This window comes from Sinocyclocheilus rhinocerous, unplaced genomic scaffold (genome assembly GCF_001515625.1).
Source record: "Sinocyclocheilus rhinocerous isolate Xijiao unplaced genomic scaffold, SAMN03320098_v1.1 scaffold722, whole genome shotgun sequence".
Classification (NCBI taxonomy): domain Eukaryota; kingdom Metazoa; phylum Chordata; class Actinopteri; order Cypriniformes; family Cyprinidae; genus Sinocyclocheilus; species Sinocyclocheilus rhinocerous.
In genome coordinates, this window is record NW_015638934.1 from 1,068,371 (window position 1) to 1,089,714 (window position 21,344).

At 42.3% G+C, this 21,344-nt stretch overlaps 1 long non-coding RNA gene across 1 annotated transcript in view; it reads right to left on the reverse strand.

Moving 5' to 3' along the window:
• LOC107750104 (uncharacterized) overlaps positions 1–7,816 on the reverse strand; it is an 8,781-nt gene extending 965 nt beyond the window's left edge. Inside the window, exons 1-2 of the long non-coding RNA XR_001641115.1 lie at positions 7,728–7,816; positions 3,023–3,165 (exon numbers count right to left, since the gene is read on the reverse strand). This is a non-coding gene — a long non-coding RNA (uncharacterized LOC107750104). The remainder of the gene's footprint in view (positions 1–3,022; positions 3,166–7,727) is intronic.
• Positions 7,817–21,344: the final 13,528 nt, after the last annotated feature.

The following is a 21,344-nucleotide window of genomic DNA, read 5'->3' on the forward strand; positions in this document are numbered from 1 at the left end:
TTTTCTTTAGTTTTAATTTGCCTAACTATCGATCTGACCCAGTAGACGCCATAATCCCACTCTGTCTCTCACCCGTCCCGCGTTCCGGTTTTTTATTTATTAATTTTTTTTGGTGGGTGTTTACGCAGTTGGCTAGAGCAGTGCTGATTGGGGAGAACGGAGGTGCGCTCACTCTTGACTGCAGCTCAAGGCTGGCATTCATGCATATGCTCTGGAACAGAGTAATATCGCGTCCACATCGCAGGCTTTGCGATTAGGAAATCGCAACGTCTCAAATCGCGATTTCGATTCGATTTCGATTAATCGCACAGCCCTAATTCTAAACCTCAGTGAGATGACCCAGCGGGCACCTTGATGTTGAAAAGACATCAAATTTACATTAAACATTGGCATCAAAAAACAAGTCAAAAATGCAAATCAAACTGACGTCAAAAATTTGGCATCCACACACTGATGTTCTTTCGACCACCAAAATAATGATACAAAAGCAATGTGATGAGAGAAAATGTTATTCAACAAACTTGATAAAGAACCCTCAGAACCCGAAATTTCCCCCAAGGATTTTTTTTGGGGGGGGGATAGGGCTCTTTTAAACATTGAAAGGTCTGTGTGCTACATGTGTGTTCCTGTTTTCTCATTAAAAGTCTATTCCTAGTAACTGCTCCCACGTCTCTGCGTCTCCTCGCTCCAACACAGTAGGCAGCACCGTGACAGGTTTGTTGTTTGGAAACACAGTCAAACTTTTAGTGAGTATAATCGACTCAACACAAAAATTAATGTAACTGGATATCACAAGAACCTGATCATTCAAGTCCAAACTATCACTTAAATACAAGTCCCAGTTCGTGAGCTCAAAGCAACTTTGCGCTCCGTCCATAGAGGCCGGGCCGAGGCCAAGGCCACGGAGGCCGCTCCGCCATGGCTCCCTGAGTTCCCTGCTCCGCCATGGCTCCCCAGTCTGCCTGTTCCGCCATGGCCCCCTGAGCTGTCTTCTCCGCCATGGCTCCCTAGTCTGCCTGCTTCACCATGGCTCCCCAGTCTGCCTGTTCCGCCATGGCCCCCTGAGCTGTCTTCTCCGCCATGGCCCCCTGAGTTCCCTGTTCCACCATGGCTCCCTAGTCTGCCTGCTCCGCCATGGCCCCCTGGTCTGCTTGCTCCACCAGGGCCCCCTGAGTTCCCTGTTCCGCCATGACTCCCTAGCCATGGGTCCCGGAACGGGTACCGCCCTGGAGGCCGTCCGTCCTGTGTAAGCCTGTCCCTAGAAGCCTCCAGTGCGCCCCCGTTTTGCTTACCTCAAGCAAAAACTCACTTAAATTTGATTTGTTTTTTTCTGAAAACAAGACAATGATGTTTACTTGTCTAGAAAATCCTTCTTGATTTAAGAATTTTTAGATATTTTGGCTGGAAACCAGACAAAACATCTAAGCTAGAAAAGCATTTTTTGCAGTGCATATATATTTTGTTATGTCCTATAATAATAATAATAATAATAATAATAATAACAATTATTATTATTATTATTGGATTGTTAATAGATATTGTTTGAAGTCAATATTATAATGATTAGAGTTCAGTTTAGTGAATCTGGTGAACCCTGAATTGTGTGAGTATGCACAATTTGTGGACTTATCATCTCTTAGGGAAACTTTTAGCTTCAGTATTTTGGGGAAGGTATGCCAATATTGATCACAGTGTCTCTGTCTTCTCTTTGCTAAATCTTTCATCTGAAGCGTAGATGTACTGACATTTGCACCTAGACAGCACTTTTTACAAGGCTAATAAGATCTAGACTTGAATATTGATTGCAGAAATAACCTGGCTATGAGAGGTCCCTCTTGCAAGGATTCTAACATATATCTTGCTATTATTTTTTGGCATCGGTAGCTCCTGTTCTTTACTTAGTGCAAGAGAATAAGAAGAGCACAGTAAATCAGAGTCTCTTCTAGCTGAGAGAGAGGTTTGTTCCAGCTGTGTCCCCTTGAAATGACAGAGCAGGGACCATGACATATCAAACTGCTACTGCAGGTGAATCACATCATTAGATGGAACAGATTTATGGCTCCATGAACATTGTTATTACCTCGGTTTGTTGTTTGGAAACACAGTCAAACTTTTAGTGAGTATAATCGACTCAACACAAAAATTAATGTAACTGGATATCACAAGAACCTGATCATTCAAGTCCAAACTATCACTTAAATACAAGTCCCAGTTCGTGAGCTCAAAGCAACTTTGCAGTTCGCCGATGCTGGTGTCAGTCCAGTTCTTAAAGGTCTTTTTCTGTCTTTCTACACGCCTTACAACTGGCGTGTATGCCGAAGCCAAAAGAATTGTGTTACGATCAGCTGACCCCAGCGAAGGCAGGGGAACGGACTTATAAGCACCTTGAATCGGACCATAACACCTGTCCAGAATCTTGTCCGCACGAGTTGCACATGAGACATACTGATGGTATCCTTTTAAAACACTGTCCAAATAACACTCATTAAAATGACCTAAAATAAATTTAGGAAAGTCTGGAGATTTGGCGTCCAGTTTGTTCAAAGTTTTCATCAGCACATCTGAGGCTATGTCCAATTTTGCGCGAGGATGAATATACACAACAAGAAAGTAAAGTTGGGGAAACTCACGTGGTTGATAAAAAGGGTGAGCGGAGAGAACAAGCAATTTAATTTCGGAAGAGCATATTTTGTCCCGCACAATCACATTGTTGCATCAGCTCTCCTTAATGTACACACAAACTCCACCACCATGCTTTTTTCCTGTAGTCTCTTTATCTCTATCCAGCCGTACAGGTCCAGAGTATCCACTGAGCCGTAGGCAGTCGTCAGTGACCGAGTTATCCAACCACGTTCCTGTTAGCACCACCATGTGCGAGTTTCTGTACTCGTGAAGGAAGCCCACATTCCCTGCAACTCATCCATCTTGTGTCGAAGGGAGTGCATGTTACTCAGTATAATATTGGGCAGCGGGGTATGTCTGTGATATGCTTTCAACCTGCACTTAACTTCTCCACACTTACCCTTTTTCCTTTTAGTCCTCCTCACCGAAGTCTGGGCTCCGCCATTGCTCCGCTGTACAATCCCGCGGGTAGTTCTCTGCAATTCCACAGGGATGTCACACACTGGGTCCGCAGAACCGGCAGCTGAGCTCAGGATGTATTCCCTGTAGAGCATTGCGGTGTTAGCTTGCCTCAGCAGAAAAGTGCACGCCACTCCGACCAAAAAAGTGATCAGCAGGAACAAAAGTCGTTGTGAGCTAAACATCTTCGCGCGTTCACGCACACTAAACCATAACAAATTTAAAAATAAAGCATGTTGTGGTTAAGTCTGAAAATAAACACTTAAACAAACAAAACAAACAAAACAACGGACCATTAAACGCACAACCCTACCGGCTGCCACATGAACAGCGCCGGAAATAAGATGTATTGAAACACAAGGAAACAATAAGGAAACACAGGAAGGACTATGGCGCAAAACGGGTACAAAAGTCTGACACTCAGACCCTGATGTGACGCTAAGCACTTTTCGACATCAAATATAGTTTTTACAAATATCAGCGTTGGCGTGGATTTAATTTCCTGAAAATAGAGACACACAGAGATCTATTTCTCACACAAAGCTATCATATGGCTTCAGGATATCACACAAGTTGTACACGCTACTACATTTGTGTACCTTTGTTGACATTTGACAGCATCTGTCTGCATTCACTTCTATTGTATAGAAAAGAGCAGCAGGGCCATTCTGTTGAGCGTCTCTTTTTCAGCCCATATCAGAGAAACATTCAATCCGGTCAGTTACAGAATGTTTGATAAAGGCGGTTAGCAATGGATTAGTAGTGTACTGCCTACTGCACAGAATATACTGCATGCTTCGCAATAGTGTTTTTATTAATAGTATGCAGAAAAGAAGCAGTATTTGCTACACATTTCAAACAGTAGTAATTTCTGGCAGTTTGATCAAACATTGACTCTAGCAGCAGAGAAACATTGCATTTGATGAATGATGTTATACTGGGCCATTTGTCATGAGAATGTACTGTTGCATATCACGTGATTTTACTGTAATAAGACTGATAAAGACTAGTTAATGCTGTATTATCACCTGCTGTTGCATTTTTGTAAACATAACTCTAAACATGCAAGATAAATGTTTGCCTTTATGAATGAGGGAAAGCTGTCACACGCACACACATACACACACACACACACACACACAGACAGATATGTGTCTGCTGAAACTCAACCTCACTGTCAATCATCACATCTTATGCTTGACATACAGGACCTTTAGATTCACTCCTGCAGTTTTTACTGGATAACAAATCTTCACCCTAAACACAGATCTGTGTTAAACTGAGACAGGTTCATCAGAGATTTGCCTGCCGTCTCAAAGCACGAGGCTGGCACCACTGTATCTGATGATAGACACGGTTTTGTGTTGTGTTGCTTTACATGTGGTTTGTATCAAACCAAAGCCTTTGCTTGTAGGTGAAACAACTTTATCAGGCTTTATCACGTTTCAGGTTTTGCGTCAAGGCTTCCAGAAGCTTCATACACTTAAAATGATAGTTCATTCCAGCATTTTTACTCTCAATAATTCCAATCAAAGCATGTTGGAAACTAAAATTTTAATGATGTGAGTAGCAAAAATAATTTTCCATTATTGCTGAACATGCCTGCATTTAATCTAGTTAGTTGCACATTTTGGAGAATTACATTAACAGAAAGCAAAAAAAAAAAGAAAGAAAGAGAAACACAGCTTTACTGTGTAGATCATTAATAATATGAAGGTAATGCAGGCCTTGACCTGGAAGAACCAAAGATATAAAGGTCCTTATAAAGAACGTCCTGTCGGGATATGAGAATCCTGACCTTCTGAATCAAACATTTCCTTACAGCTATACAGATGAGGTTCAGTCACCTAACAGATGTCCAGATACATGAACCGACTGTGTGTGTCTGTGTGATGCAGACAGTACTGAACCAACTGGGAAACAGAAGGTATAAACTGAGCAGCATGTCTTTCAGGCTCTTAGCAGAGCAGAGAGTCCATTATAGCAGCAGACTGTAGATGCTCTTGATGCTTCTGATGCGCTAATTCATTTGTATTGACATCCCAGTAACCCACAACAAACATTCCTGTTTATAATTGCCATAGATATTCCCCTGATGTACTCATGAGAGATAAGTCTTCATGCAACATGAATGCTTATCTCCATTAGTGGAATCAAATTAAGTTGTGAAGGCTGAAGAAATTAGGGCTGGAATTCTTTATATCTTTAGAATGATCTCTTTTTTTTACCTCTAGTCCTCTGCTGTCCTGTGGAGTTTAGCTCCAGTCCTGATCAAACACACTCATTACCATGGTAAATTAATTTTGTTTTCTGTAAAAAAAAACCCGATGGAATTAATCACACCAGTAGGAAAAATAATCACAATCCGGAGTCCAACTGAACACCCCATCCCAGCGTGCACCTAGCAACAACCTGAAAACCGCTTGGAACACCCCACCCCACAAAGCGAGGAATTAGCAACACCATGGAAACCGCCCAGAACACCCCACCCCAGCGAGCACTTGGCAACACCTTGGAAACCGCCTGGAATACCCCGGTGAGCTCCTAGCAACACCCTGGAAACCACCCGGAACACCCCAGAGAGCGCCTAGCAACACCCTGGAAACCACCCGGAACACCCCAGAGAGCGCTTTGCAACAACCTGGAAACTGCTTGAACACCCCAGCGAGCACTTGGCAACACCTTGGAAACCGCCTGGAATACCCCGGTGAGCTCCTAGCAACACCCTGGAAACCACCCGGAACACCCCAGAGAGCGCCTAGCAACACCCTGGAAACCACCCGGAACACCCCAGAGAGCGCTTTGCAACAACCTGGAAACTGCTTGAACACCCCAGCGAGCACTTGGCAACACCTTGGAAACCGCCTGGAATACCCCGGTGAGCTCCTAGCAACACCCTGGAAACCACCCGGAACACCCCAGAGAGCGCCTAGCAACACCCTGGAAACCACCCGGAACACCCCAGAGAGCGCTTTGCAACAACCTGGAAACTGCTTGAACACCCCAGCGAGCACCTAGCAAGACCCTGGAAACCGCCCGAAACATACACCCCAGCGAGCACTTGGCAACACCCTGGAAACTGCCCAGAAACATCCCGGCGAGCACCTAGAAACACCCTGGAAACCGCCCGGAACTCTCTCTCACACACACACACACACACATTTTCTAGAAGTACTGTGTGGAATAACATGTTGAGCCACATGTGCACCCATCCTAACAACACAGAGTGTGTTCAGAATTAATTTATCTTTTTAATAATTTTTCTGTGTACTGTGCATTGATTAATGTGTGTGTGTGTGTGTGTGTACATCCTGAATGAAATGATTTGTGTGCTCCAGTGAATCTCAGATGCACCGCTGTAAGCAAACACACACTTCATTTTATTTAAGCTAATGAGGCTTTATTTATTTAATTTTTTTTTCTTTTCTCAGATTTTTTCAGCATTAAATTAAAATGTACCCCATTTTTTAATATACATTCCCTGTGTTCTTGTGCTTAATAAAATCTTGCTTTTAGGAACTTTCTTCCAAATGTTCTATCTTTAAGATGACTTTGTGTTTGTGTTTGTCTTTGAAGATTTTCTGAAATATTACCAATTAGGGGTGTAATGGAACACGTATTCGTACCGGAAATTTTTGGTACGGGTCTTTCGGTTTGGTACACACGTGTACTGAACAAATCATTAAATTTTTTCAGGAAATTCAGACAATAGATGCCGTTTTGGCACTCTTTGATGTGGCGCGACAACAGATCGCTGTGTAAGCGCTTCAGTTCTGACGGCAGCGTGATCATCCCTTCCTCTTTACTACTAGTTTTAATGTGAAATAAACATGAATGAACATCTCATGTATCACTCAATCAGTGTTTCAACTGCGGAAATACGTCATTAAAACAGCTTGTAAACAAAATGTCACGTAGCATTTCATTTACCTCAGGCAAGTCATAAATGTCCACAGCTTGTCAGTTTACTAGAGAAATTAAGTATAGAGAAGAGAATTTCATGAAATATTAGACTATATACTCATTATATTTTACTTTACCTGTTAGTGATGCCTTAATTATTTAATGTAGGCTATATTTAAATAAATCTTCTATGAAGCAAGTTATGACAGGCACTATGTAAATGACTATATTTCAACAACAAATTGTATAATTTAGAAGTTAATTTAAAAACTGCATTGAGTGCAATATACATGTTTGCATATAATTTTTTTATTTGAGTGCTGATTATAGTTACAAATTAATGATAATTAAATTTAAATTTGGGCTCTGTTGTTAATTGTAACCTTATAGTAGGCCTAATGTAAAAGGGCTCCCTAGTTAAGAGAAGAGGTAGAATTTTATATTTATAGATTTTATTTTATTTTATGAGGTAGATTTAAAGAAAATTTTAATTTTAATTCTAATTTAATTTGTTTAATTAAAAAAAGAAAAATTGTGTTTAGTGTTTTCCTCCTGCTGTACCAAAACCATATCGAACCCTGACCTCAAAACCGAGGTACGTACCGAACCGTCATGTTTGTGCACCGTTACACCCCTATTACCAATAGTTAGAGCGATCATTTCATGCTGACTAATGTAATAAAGGTTATGGCAATAACAACAAACATCTGGGATAAGTGCAGATCTCTGGAGGGTGAACTGACCTTCAGCCTCGATGTGCTTCAGGAGGAGAGTGAATCCCTCACAATCCACTGCAAATGGACTTTGTTCTGGTATCAAACAGACACTTTACAGCAGGGGTGCCCAATCCTGCTCCTGGCGATCGACTGTCCTGCAAAGTTCAGCTCCAACTCTAATCAAAAACACCTGCCTTTAATTTTCAAGTGATCCTGAAGACCTTAATTAGTTGCTTCAGGTGTGTTTGATTAGGGTTGGAGCTGAACTTTGCAGGACAGTCGATCAAACACACCTGCCTTTAATTTTCAAGTGATCCTGAAGACCTTAATTAGTTGCTTCAGGTGTGTTTGATTAGGGTTGGAGCTGAACTTTGCAGGACAGTCGATCGCCAGGAGCAGGATTGGGCACCCTTGCTTTACAGCATCACTTCATTCCTCTGGAGAAATTTGAGGCTTTCTTTTCTCTTCACATCGTTTGACTGAATGACACATCAGAAGTGGAGCGGGTTGTGTGTGAACGCTGGGTGATGTTGACTCTGGATCTCATGCACCACACTGGGACCTCAATTAAATGAAAAGAGAACTGTTATTAATTTATATATTTATGTGAAGTTCTCCTCAGGGAGAAGTGCTTCATGTTTCACTGGATCACTGGATGTGTTTGGAGGAAACGGTCTGTGTGTCTTCAGTCAGATGCGATTGATTGACACACAAGTGTCCAGAGCCCTAAACCTGGCCTTGATGGTGTGGACCGGAGCTCAGTTGCAGAAGTGTTGGACTGGTTGAGAGGAAGCAGTATTGTTTTCCTTTTGAACTAGGCTGGTCAGTGTGAGGCACTGCATCATGGGAGATTTCTGGGTTATTTTTAGAGTTAGCCTGGGAATTCAGGCGGAGGTCACCTCGAAAAATTCAGCCTTTGCAAGCGGCCATGAAATATATTCTCCTGTGATGTGGTGAATTCCAGACGTTTCATTTTCTGCAGCTGATGCATTTATCAATGTGCTGTTCAAACCCGGCTCTTGTGCGGCCTTTGAATCTGAATTCATTTTACTGGACTGCTTCTTTTAAACATTCTCAAAACTGTTGCTCTCGCGGAGTTCGCAGCTGGACTGGAGTTTGTCTACTTGAAAAGATGCTGTGCTGCACTGAATTTTAAATAAATGAGTTTTCAGACAAACAGTTGCCAATTTTTTTGCAACATACGTTCAGAATAGTGCTCATAAAATCTTTTATTTCTCCTCAAACATGCAGTTCATCAGCATCATCGGAGCAGACACCTGAGCACATTTATACAAAGTGAGCTTGCATTTAAATGCAGGTTGCAGTAAGAAACAATTTGTCATGGATGTGCTGCTTTATGAAGACGTGTCCCATGACATTCAGAGAAAGACAAGGATTTCTTCTGTAAATGTGTAGACTCGGATGAAGATGGTACGTTGGTTGATGGCTCATGTAGGCGACCAGTACTGTGGTTTGTCATGAAGACGCGCTCATATTTCCTACCACGGCTCTCACAGGAGAACACTTCCCCCGTCACACGTGTCCGATTACTGTTTTTATCTCATTCACTCTCGTCTTCCCACCTCTCCATGATCAGAGACCTTCACACCTCTATCTGACATCACTTCCTGCAGTAACTCCTCGTCACACATCAGCTCTCCTCCCTCAGCTAATTGTAGTGAAGATCCTCTAAAAATACATCTGCAGTATTTGACCTTTCTTTGTAGTCAAATGAGTTTAATGCTTTCACCGTAAATGACATCCTCCTTGTTTTTGTCAGAAATATACAGTGGCCGAGAGAGCTCAACGCGCGCTGCAACTTAAGAAAACACATGCAAATAGAAAAAAGCACCAGCAAATTAAGAAAGCATCTTCATCAGTTTGACATCACATGTGCTGTAAATTCTCACAACACAACGAAATACAGAAACAGATGACAATGGGGGACCCCAACAATGCTTACGAAAATTAACCAAGGTTTTATTATAGTAAAGTGTAGTAACCGTGTTTTTTTTTTTGCCGTATTGATTACCATTTGTATAACCATAGTGTTATAAATGCTATGGTTAAACAGTTTAGTGAGGTTAATTTACCATGGCTTAACTATAGTAACCATTTTTTTATTTGTATTTATTATATTTAAGAGATTTATTTACAGCGGGTAAAATAAGTAATATAAGTAACACGTCACCATTTTTCAACACCACAATACCAAAATATTGAACACGCTTACTGAAATTTATTTAATACTTCGTACAAAAGCCTTTGTTGGTAAACACAGCTTCAGGACGCCTCCTGTATGGAGAAACTAGTGACATGCATTGCTCAGGTGTGATTTTGGCCCATTCTTCCACACAAACAAAGATTTTTTCAAATCTTGGAAGGTTCTGTGGGCCTCTTCTATGATCTCTGATCTGTAGTTGTTTCAATAGATTTTCTATTGGATTCAAGTCAGGTGATTGGCTGGCCATTCTAGCAGCTTTTGTTGTGACTCGCGCTGTAGCCAAGCTCAACATCGATTGGCCAGCCAAGAAACAGGACGCTTGTCCCAAAAGCAAACTGGACGAGCGGTTCCTTAAAGGACCTTCCATTTTTCCCAGATCTCCATGCCGAGGTGTCGAGATCGTGGGAGAAACCGTACTCAACCCGACTCTTCAGCCTAACAGTCACCAACTACTCGAACATCGTAGGGCTGAATGAGAAAGGTTATGGGGCGATGCCGGCAGTGGAGCAGATGCTCGCGAGCTATCTCTCCCTGTCCTCAGCATCGTCCCTGAAGGCCCAGAAGCTTCCCACCAGGCCAGTAAAACAGACATCCAGCCTGGTTGGGAAAGCTTATACGGCGGCAGGTCAGGCCAGTGCGTGTCTGGACACTATGGCGGTGTTGCAGGCATACCAGGCCGACCTGCTAAAAGACCTGGATGATAGGGAGGAAGAGGAATCCAACATAGTCGCTGAACTACGTCGGGCCACAGACCTGTCGCTTCGGGCCACCATGGAAATGGCCAGAGCCATCAGCCGTTCCATGGCAGCTCTCGTGGCTACGGAGCGACACCTGTGGTTGAATCTGTCCGAATTACAAGACAAGGACAGATTCTTCCTGCTGGATGCCCCGCTATAGCCTTCTTGCCTCTTCGGCAGCGCAGTAGACACTGTCGTCAAGAAGTTTCAGGAGGCGAAGAAGCAGGTGGCGGCATTCCAGCGCTTCCTCCCTCACCTTTCCCAGGTCTTTTCAGCTCCTCATATCACCAGAAACAGAGCCGACCATCCGCTTCAGGGCACCGAAGTGGCTCCTCTAGTGACACCAGAGGCCAGTCTTGAGAGACTGGTTCCCTTAGTAGACTTACTGACAGCATGGAAACTTCTGCCAAATGTCTCACAATGGGGTCCTGCACACTGTAGAGAGAGGTTACAGAATCCAGTTCGGTTCTCGTCCACCTCGCTTCAACGGGGTTATTCCTACATTAGTGGGCCCCGAGCAGGCTCTGGTATTGAAACAAGAGGTAGAAACTCTCTTGAGGAAGGAGGCCATAGAACGTGCTCCTCGAGAGAGAATCAGGGTGCTACAGCCGTTACTTCATCATTTCGAAGAAGGATAGGGGGTTGCGTCCGATCATAGATCTGCGTCTACTGAACCGCGCTATCAAACGATTTCGGTTCAAGATGCTTACTATCAAACAGACCGTGTCTCAAATCAGATCCGAGGACTGGTTTGTCACGATAGATCTCAAGGACGCATAATTCCATGTATCCATCCTTCCTCAACACAGAAAGTTCCTGAGGTTTGCTTTCGGGGGCGAAGCATACCAGTAGCAGGTTCTTCCATTCGGCCTGTCACTCTCACCCCGCCCTTTCACGAAGTGTGTGAATGCTGCCCTGGCTCCGTTGCGACTCCAGGGCATCCGCATACTGAATTACATTGATGATTGTTTGATATTAGCTCAGTCAGAGCAGATGGCGGCTCGGCATCGAGATGTCGTCCTCGCCCATATGGAAGAGCTGGGGTTACGGCTAAACGTCAAGAAAAGTGTGCTTTCTCCGCTACAGAGAACCACTTATCTGGGCGTGGTGTGGGATTCGACAGCGATGCAGGCACAGTTGTCTCCTGCTCGTATCGAAGCAATTCTCACAACCGTGAGGGGAGTGAGAGAAGGCCAGTCACTCACTGTCAAACAGCCTTGCAGTGGCGGCTCAGAACCAAGGGGTTTTCCCCAAGGGGGAACCCGCTTCGCACAATCAAGGCCACGCGGCGATGCTTACGTGCCTTAGACATGTGGAAGAAACCTTGGTTCCTGTCTCAAGGCCCGTCACTGGGGGCTCCTTGTCATCGTGTAACGCTAACGACGGACGCCTCCCTCACGGGCTGGGGAGCGGTCATGAGGGGCCTCTCCACCCGAGGTCTGTGGGAAGGCCATCATCTCACGTGGCACATCAACTGCCTGGAGATGTTGGCCATGTTTCGAGCTCTAAAACACTTTCTTTAAAACCTAAGGGGACATCATGTGCTTGTCCGCACAGACAACACATCGGTGGTCTCGTACATCAACCGGCAGTGGGATCTGCGCTCGCGCCTCCTTTACAGATCCTCCTGTGGGCTCAGCGAAAGTTCCTCTCACTAAGAGCAGGCTACATCCCTGGGCATCTCAATCAGGGAGCAGACATCCTGTCGAGACAGGGGCTGAGGCCCGGGGAATGGAGGCTCCACCCAGAGGTGGTGGACCTCCTTTGGAGGGAGTTCGGCCAGGCGGAAGTGAACCTGACCTATTCGCGTCGCAAGAAACGACACACTCGCAGTGTCGTGCCTGGATTTCGCCCCGGGCATGGTTAGGGTGTTTCTTTACCCAAGACCCGGGTATGTCCCTAAGTTGCCCACCTCTTCGCCAGGTCCCATAATACTACAAGCCCTCTGTCCTTCCCCCTTCCAGGAAGCAGGCCATGAAAGACTCAATCTGCTCTGTCCAGTGCGAGCACTGGTCGCTTGTTCACAGAGCTTCCCAGTGGTGTAAGGCAGATCAGTTATTTGTTTGCTTCGGTCCACCTAAGAAAGGGATTCCAGCGACCAAGCAAACCATGAGTCGGTGGGTGGTTGAGACCATCACACTGGCTTACGAGTCCTCTGGCCTCCTGTCACCGATGGGGGTCAGAGCACACTCGACCCGGAGAATGGCGGCCTCCAAGGCCTTATCAGTGGGCATGGCCCTCCAGGATATTTGTGCTGCGGCGGGCTGGTCCTTTTGTCCGGTTTTACAGTTTGGATCTGACACCAACCCCGGGGTCCCAAGTTCTCTCATCTTGATGTGCTCGCCAGACACACATCAGACATGGACTTGCTCGTATGGCGCAGTGGGTATTCTCGTTCCCAAAGCGTTTTACGCAGCTTGAGTTCCTGAAGGGGAACGTCTCGAGGTTACGTATGTAACCATGGTTCCCCAAAGGGAATGAGACGCTGGGTCTCCCTGCCATACTCCCTGCATCCCTGCAGGCTCCGCAGAAGCTAACATGTGCGTTTGCCGGATGTGCCTTTATGCTTCCTGGTTGCTCACGTCACCCCACTCGTGACGTCTCGCTTCTCTATTAGACTGATTTCACACATGCTTCAGGCTCTCGCCAGGGCCGTTCCCAAAGCATTCAACACAGCGTCTCGTTCCCTTCAGGCAACCATGGTTACATACATAAACTCGAGACGTTCTGCATTATTAATATTCTCAAAGATAGTCTGTTACACATTTAGTTTCTGGTGTGGAAACAACAGCAACTGTCAACGCTTAATGGGCTTATAAATGATCAGTGTTCATCTCAACTAAGTTTCCCTTCTCAGATATTATTATTTTTGTGTTCAGCTCCTCAATTAAATGTTTGTAGGTATATAGACAGGTTGACCACAGGAATGAATGCTGAAACACCGAAGGCAACTGAGGAGAGCAGAACACTTTCAGTTGCTCTTTATCAGGATTATTAGGGAATTTCAAAGCCCAAGCGTTCAACACCGATGCGTAACTCATTCATCTGAGCTCCAGATGTGAATGAATCTCATACTAACCGCCTGGCAAACACTCACTAACAGTGAGTTTTAGACACAAATCCCTCATGTTTTCAGAAAATCTCTGAACCGAGCGTATAAATGCTTGTTTTAGATGTGTTCTGTGAGCTAATAAACTTGGATCAAGCCTCTTAACCTGTAATTAGGCAGCCGTGTGAAGCCGCTGGTGTGAAATGTCACTCAGCGGTCGGCCCTACAGGAGGTTAAAGCCCTGCTGGTGCTCAAATGTCCTTTTAAATGCTCTTTCCATATCCAGACTGTGATCTTTGATTGGCATCATATTTATTGCATTTGGCAACGATAAACGGCGTTTAGTCAAGGCTGTTCCCAGGAAAAGAACTTCCAGTAGTTGCTAAAATATGTAAGTGTGTGCTTTTTACATGAATGACTCTGGCCATTTATTTTGCGTGTATTTTTAATAATACCACATCAAATCAAAGGGTTTAGTAGGCTTTTGTTTTTGTCCACGTCTGTAGGTTTGTGTATTTAAAATGTACAGTGTTCTCCGGAAATATATTGACAAAATATTGATGGCATCCTGCCCAGGCTGCATAGCTCACAAAAAGACAAGCCTTTCAATATGTCCTGTCCCAATTTTCTGTTTGTTTCAACACAATAAATACAGTTGTGTTCATAAAACATCACATTGGTGATCTTTAGGACTTTCATGTGGCACCTTCTCACACTTTCTCAAGATATTAGTTGTATAATCTTTGCCGACTGCAGCCTGTAAACTGATTCCACATCAGGACTCTGTTTATATACTGTATATGCATCATTACTGGATGTGTTTGAGTTAAATGGTTTCAGTCTGTCTACCAGAGAATCAGCCGTATTAAATATAAACCTCTGCACATGAATATAGCCCGGCCTCATATTTTCAAAGCACTTTCATTAGAGCACATTAACTGAGCGAGACATTTGCTTGCATGTCAACACATGCTGACACTAAATTATTCCTCTGTGATGTGACTTGACGAGTGTTTCCCGCAGCATTCGTGTTTGGTGCTGTAGATCTTTTCTAAAGTTTGAGAGACAAGTTAGAGACAGGAGGACCATGTACAGCGACCCATCAATGGTTTGATTCATGCATAAGTGCCGTTTAGTGCCCTGCAAACACAACCATACCTTCATGCTCCTGGAATCGAATAAAATCAGCCAGTCTGATTAAATCTGGCTGGACTGAGAGAGAGCTGTCCAGTTCTGTGGGCATCAGATCAAACGAACAGAATTTCACTTCTGTTATTCGACTCGATTGTATTTATTTTACAATGCTCAGAGGACAAGGTTCTGGTTGATATCATCACAGATCACATTTTTCCACCGTATCTCGCTTTCACTCACAAATATATGACTTTATTGTACTTTGAGCTGCTGTGCTGAAATCTCTTGGTGTTTTTCCTGGTGGAGAGCCTCCCTTCAGTTTCCATATCCTCCGTTTATCTGCGTCTCCTGCTGGTATTTCCTGAGCTCTATTGTGCCGGGCACGTCTGGTCTCTCACACCGCTGCAGCCTTCTCCTGCAGGTGTGTGTGTGTGTGTGTGTGAGGCTCCATTTGTCTCGAGCCGAGCCAAGCGAGTGTATCAGTGTCTGTGGGATGGTAAGTAGATCCGTGCGTTTGTCAGTTGTTGTGGGAAACCCAGACGTCTGAGTGTTTAGGGAAGCGTCTGGTCGCTGTGATGCTGCTCTGCTGATGTTGAGACTGTGATCGCTGTAGCTGTCGTGCCATGCTCTTTCTCAGCTGATGCCGTGATGTTGAGGCAGGTCGTTTAGCTGGAGCTGTTCAGTATGTCAGCTTTGTGTGTCTAAACATGTCATGAACAGACCCAGAGGGAATATGCAAACTCCTTAAGTATTTTCTGCACTGCTTTAGGGGAAATCTGAAGAATTTAGTGTGGGCAACTGTGTTTGAGTATAATGTTTTTTGGTAATATGACATTTCCTAAAAGAATAAGGATGTTCAATGAGAACAACAGGCTCAGGTCTTGATTTTATTGATTGGATAATTAAAAAGTGACTGTATTTGTCAGTTGGTTGCATTATGCTTTGAATAGCATGCATATGAAGTCAATTTTGATTTCATTTTTACTTTAATAAACAGACATGCAAAGATGAAGTACAAGAGATGCGTGGACTTTGGTGAATGACCATTCTGGTTCCTGTTGCCTTTTCTGAGTTCTGCAGGCACAGATACCGTAGGGAAATGATGAGTGAATATGTATCTTTTACTCACTGACAAAACTCGTGAAAAGTCTTTACATGTCAGATCTTAGAGAGATTTCCCAACTAAAACATCAGCAGCCTGGGGTCTGTGGAAAATTTGACTAAAAAACAATAACATGTTAGCTTATAATAGCAATTTAATTAATGATGTAATGAAATCATTCATTCTACTAAAGACTAGTATCAAATATTATATTTATTGTGAAAGCTGCTATATAAATACACATCTAACAGTGTATCTTTAACACGATCCACTGTCAACCTAAATGTTCCAGGTAATAGTTCAACAATAATTTATCATATTGATTATTTTTTACACAGTAAAATGTAGCTGCTTTAATATTGTATCTTGCATCATATTTGGTGGTGCTTGCCATTTAAAAGGTTTAAAAACCTCTGGTCTACACATCGGTCCGCTTGTCCCATAGACTTCCATTGGGAAAACATGTGTCCTTTTCATTTTTGCTAACTTAATTTATTGTCTGTGGCAGTTGACAGCATGGTGTAGATGTGGTACATGCAGGGTGAAAATAATCCAGAATATTCTCTCAGGATCAGCTGTTTTCTGTGAAGTGTTTAAGTGCAAGAGACTCATTCAGTCTAATGGCTCACAGCTTTGCACATTTAGAAGCGGAAAAACCTGAAGGATTTATGGAGATTGATTGGTTGACTGTGATTGGTTTAGACCACAGAGCGGTCAGAGTTAACTGACCCGGGACACTTGAGACTCCAGACCAATGTAATGATGAATGTGGTGTCTATTCTCTAATGTTGAGTCTCTGCTGAAGGATTTGAGAAAGCGCTGCATGTCCGCCAGTCGTGGACAGACACCAGTGATTTGTGACCTAAAACACTGCGGTCAGAGCTGATGATTGACAGCTGCTGAAAACAGCAGAAGATGAACGCACACTGTCCCTTACGTTGAGGGCCTGATCAGTGAGACAAATCCAGCTTTAACCCCAAACATGAGCTGAAGCCGCAGCCGCTCTGTCATATAATGCCATGTTGAGCTGCTAAATAAGCACTGGCTGTTTGTATTTGATAGTCGAGTCATAACCGTGCATGGCACATTGCCTAGAATTAAATTTTTATGGACTATATGTTTACAATAAAGCAAAGTCAATCCAAAACCTACATACTTCTGTCTGTCCAGAGGAAAGTGTTGTGCTTATAGAGTGGCTGGATGAATATTTCAACATGAACAATGAATTTGACATAATAAAACATGAAACTTTTTTACATACTTGTGGTTATTCAGAAAAATACTTCACAGATTTTTATTTTTTTTGTATTTAATTTAACATTTTTCTATTCTGATTTTCTATTCAATAAAATGTATATTTTAAAAGTGAACGTACACCCGTTATTTACAGTCATTAGGTGTCCAGAATCAAGCTTTTATATCTTTCTCATCATTCAGTTCATTTAAATTAATATAATAATAATAATAATAATAATAATAATAATAATTTATTTATATAAAGATCATGTAGGCAAGATGTTAAAGAAGAGGGAGGAAAAAATGGAGTTGGGCTGTGTGGTAAAATAGATTTGGGTATCATTAGCGTAACTGTGGAAATTAAGAGAATGGCACTGGATGATCTGACCTAGAGGGAGCATGTAGATTAAAAACAAAAGTGGACCAAGAACAGATCCTTGAGGCACTCCACGGGAAGAAGTGACAGAACGAGACTTGTGTTTATCAATGCTAATGAATTGTTGCCTGTCTGAGAGATATGAACTTAGCCACTGCAGGACAGTTCCTGTAATGCCGACCATGGAGTACAGGAGTACAGGATGGCAAACAGTATCAAATGCTGCACTCAGGTCCAAGAGGACTAGAAGACTGAAGACACCAGAATCAGAGGCAAGGAGAAGGTCATTCACTACTATTAGAAGAGCAGTCTCTGTACTGTGGCGGAGAGGGCGAAATTCAGACTGAAAAGGTTCATGCAAATTATTTTTGTCCAAATGTGTCTGTAGTTGAGTGGCGACCACCTTTTCTAGGACCTTAGACAAAAAGGGAAGGTTGGAGATTGGTCTAAAATTTCCCAGGACTGTTTCGTCAAGGCCAGGTTTTTTGAGTACTGGGTTAATCACGGCTACTTTCAGTCCAGGCAGTTCATAACCAGTCATAAGGGATCTATTTATCATGTGAGTGATAGGTATATTGGGACAAGGCAAAACTTTTTTGAGCAGATGTGTTGGTATTGGGTTTAACCGACAGGAAGAGAAGTTAAGCCCCGTTCACACCAAGAAGTATAACTACAAAGATAACTATAAAAATAAAGATATTAGCGCCTGCCGCTTTAAATTCTCGAGCTCGTTATAGCAGGATGGATTCTGACTTGCTGTCAATGTTTGTATCGTTCATCAGCTGGAAAATATCATTTTAGTAGTGATTCCAACGATATCGTCTCTCTGTGCCTTTATCGTTATAGCTGTGGTGTGGACTCTGCTTTTCTTTAATACTGAGAATGATTTTTAGCACTATATCTTTATCATTATATTTATAGTAATCATCCTTGGTGTGAACTGGCCTTTAGAGTTCATAATCAGCTGTTCAACCACAGATGTATTGGTGAGTGTAAAGTTAGAAAGTGGATAGGGTATCTGAGAGGCACAGGGTTCTGAAGGAGCAAAGGAAGAAAAAGATTGATAGATATTGTAAATTTTGTGTATAAAAAATTTCAAAAAATGTTCACAGAGGTCAGAAGAGTCATTATGGAAAGGACATGGCGGTTTGATAAGTTTATTGATCTCAGAAAATAGGGTCCTGTGTTTAAACTTTGCTTTGTTAATAATATTGGACTGGCAAGTAGATCAGGCAGTATTAAGTGCTTTTTTATATTGCAACATGAACTCTAAGTAAACAGTAGCATGAACAGGAAGACAAGTCTTCTTATACAGTCGCTCAAAGCATCTACCCTTAGCTTTCATTAATCTGAGCTCAAGGGTAAACCAAGGGGAAAATGAGCTAAGGAGACAGTTCTGGGGCCGTATTTATCAAGCCTCTGAGAATTACTCACAAGAACACTGCTAAGAATTGACCTAAGAGCTTAAAAGTTAGTTACCAAGCATCTCAGTCGTAATTTAAGTGAAGTGTAGGACTAAATCTTAAGTGTCAGTCTTAGAGATGATTCACGACACTTTGCTGTGCCACAAATGGGATTTTGGAGGACGACATTGGCATAGACCAATCACTGAATAGATTTCCTTAAGAATATTCTCAGATAAATTCACATTGAATGGTGAAATTCCTAAGAGGAGTTTACATTCAAAACACATTTGACAATGAATAATTTTCAAGAGAATGCATTATGGCAAGGAAACGAAGCTCCATCACAATCTTCAATTTAGGGTTGTGCCGAGAGACGATAGTATTGTGTATCAACGATAGTCAGAGATATCGCCTGTTGCTAATGCCTTTGACGAAGGCAAGACAATTATTATTATTATTATCCATCAAAAATAAACTAGGCGCCTATCTTTAGTGATGCAGCGCGGAGAGCCTCTTCAGAAACTGGTAACGTATAAACACAAGCATTGACAAGAGTTTCCGCTATCAGCTCCGGTGGCTGTGGGGTCGTAACGCACCGCAGATGTGTGCAGTGTAAATAAGGGGTAAGAGATTTATTCATCAAACAGTGTAGATAGCTTCACTGATTATAACTGGAGTGTTATATAATACGCATATTATACTCTCGCTAGACTGAAGTCAGTTATGATGTTCTTTGATGATGTAAATGTTCTTTGCTTGTTTTCTGTAGCTGCTGTTTGAATAACTGAGGAAATGTAACCTCGTCGTCAAACATTTCAAGAACATTCTTGCTCTCCTGAAAGATTCGCGCATGTCTCTGTCTCCTCAGCGCCATCACAAGCCCCTGCTGGCAACTCCTAACCACTTGAGAGACCTCTTGAGCTGTCTTAAATTACTGGGAGAGTAAGAGTGATTCTTAGCTTTAAGAAAATTGATAACTTGCTTTTATACTTAGGTTTGAAAGTAGGAGTAAGTTTCATTAATTCTCAGCACTTAAGACTAAAATGGCACTTTGAGAAGTTTGATAATTACAGGCCTTGGTCTTTAGTGGGGCCAGAGCCTCTAAGACATTAGATGTAGCATCATTATATAATGGGATAATCTCACCAGGACAAGAGAGATTAGCAGAGAAAGAGAAAGAGAAAGAGGAGGCAGCAATAGCAGTAGAGAAATTTTCAGTACTTATGTTTCTCATGTTTCGGTAGGATATTGTGGATTTAATTTTAGGTTTTACAAGGGGGAGAGAAAAACTAAAGTCAATGAGTTTATGGTCAGACATGCCAACTCCAAGACCCTGGACACAAACATTATCAGTGCCAACAGAGCAAATTAAATCAAGACTGAATCTGATTGATGCTGACATCATTTCATTCCTGACTCTTTATAACTAACAAATCCCTTGTTGCTGAATTGTTTTTTCTCTGGATGGAGAATGTGTTACATGCGCTATTAACCCTTACAAAGTTAAAACACATATCTATATATTTTATACTTTCATTACTTATGACAAATGTTATGCAATTTCATATTTCTTGGCATTATTCAAGTAATAACATACTGTAAATAATGTGTCTTAGACAGAAATCTAAATAAATCTGAAATTCCAGTACAGTCCACTAGTGCTCGGTTTAATAAATAATAAAAACATACATTGTAAGTCACTTAGTTTTAGCTATATAAGGCAATGCATACTCCAAAGTGTAAATGCACAGTGACTCAAGTATTTAAACACACAATAATGTTATATGTTGTAATATGACATAATATCAAAGCAAGTGTCATCTGTTTTACAGAGAGATCGCAAAAGCCCTCTCTTTAAACAAAACATTACACCAAAAAAAAAAACCTGAATGCAGTGTAATTCACACGATCCTAAGCCTGAAGTGAGCAAAACACAAAAGTATTTGACCACAATTGTTTGTGCACATTTGTGCAAAGCTCCTCATTGTAGATGTTTGCTGTAAGATTGGTCTGAGTGTGTGTTCATGTGTTCAGATGAGGATATACAGATCTCAACGTGTGCTATCAGTTTGATCTGAATGCTTCAGTCGCACCCACCGTCGCTTACTGTGCTGCTTATATCTGCCCTCATATAGCGCTTTTATTCATACTGCTGGAACAGATGAAAGTTCAGTGCGTTCTGTATTCTGTGTTTATTTTACAGTGCTGTTTTTGCAAGGGTTTCCTTTACATTTATTTGCAAAGGCGCACACATCATATATCATGCAATCAGATGCATGATATATGAGTTGTTAAAGGTATAGTTTTAAAGGCATAGTACTGGATAATGTTATAGGATAATGTTATATAAGTTTTTTTTTTTTTTTTTTTTTTGTATGCA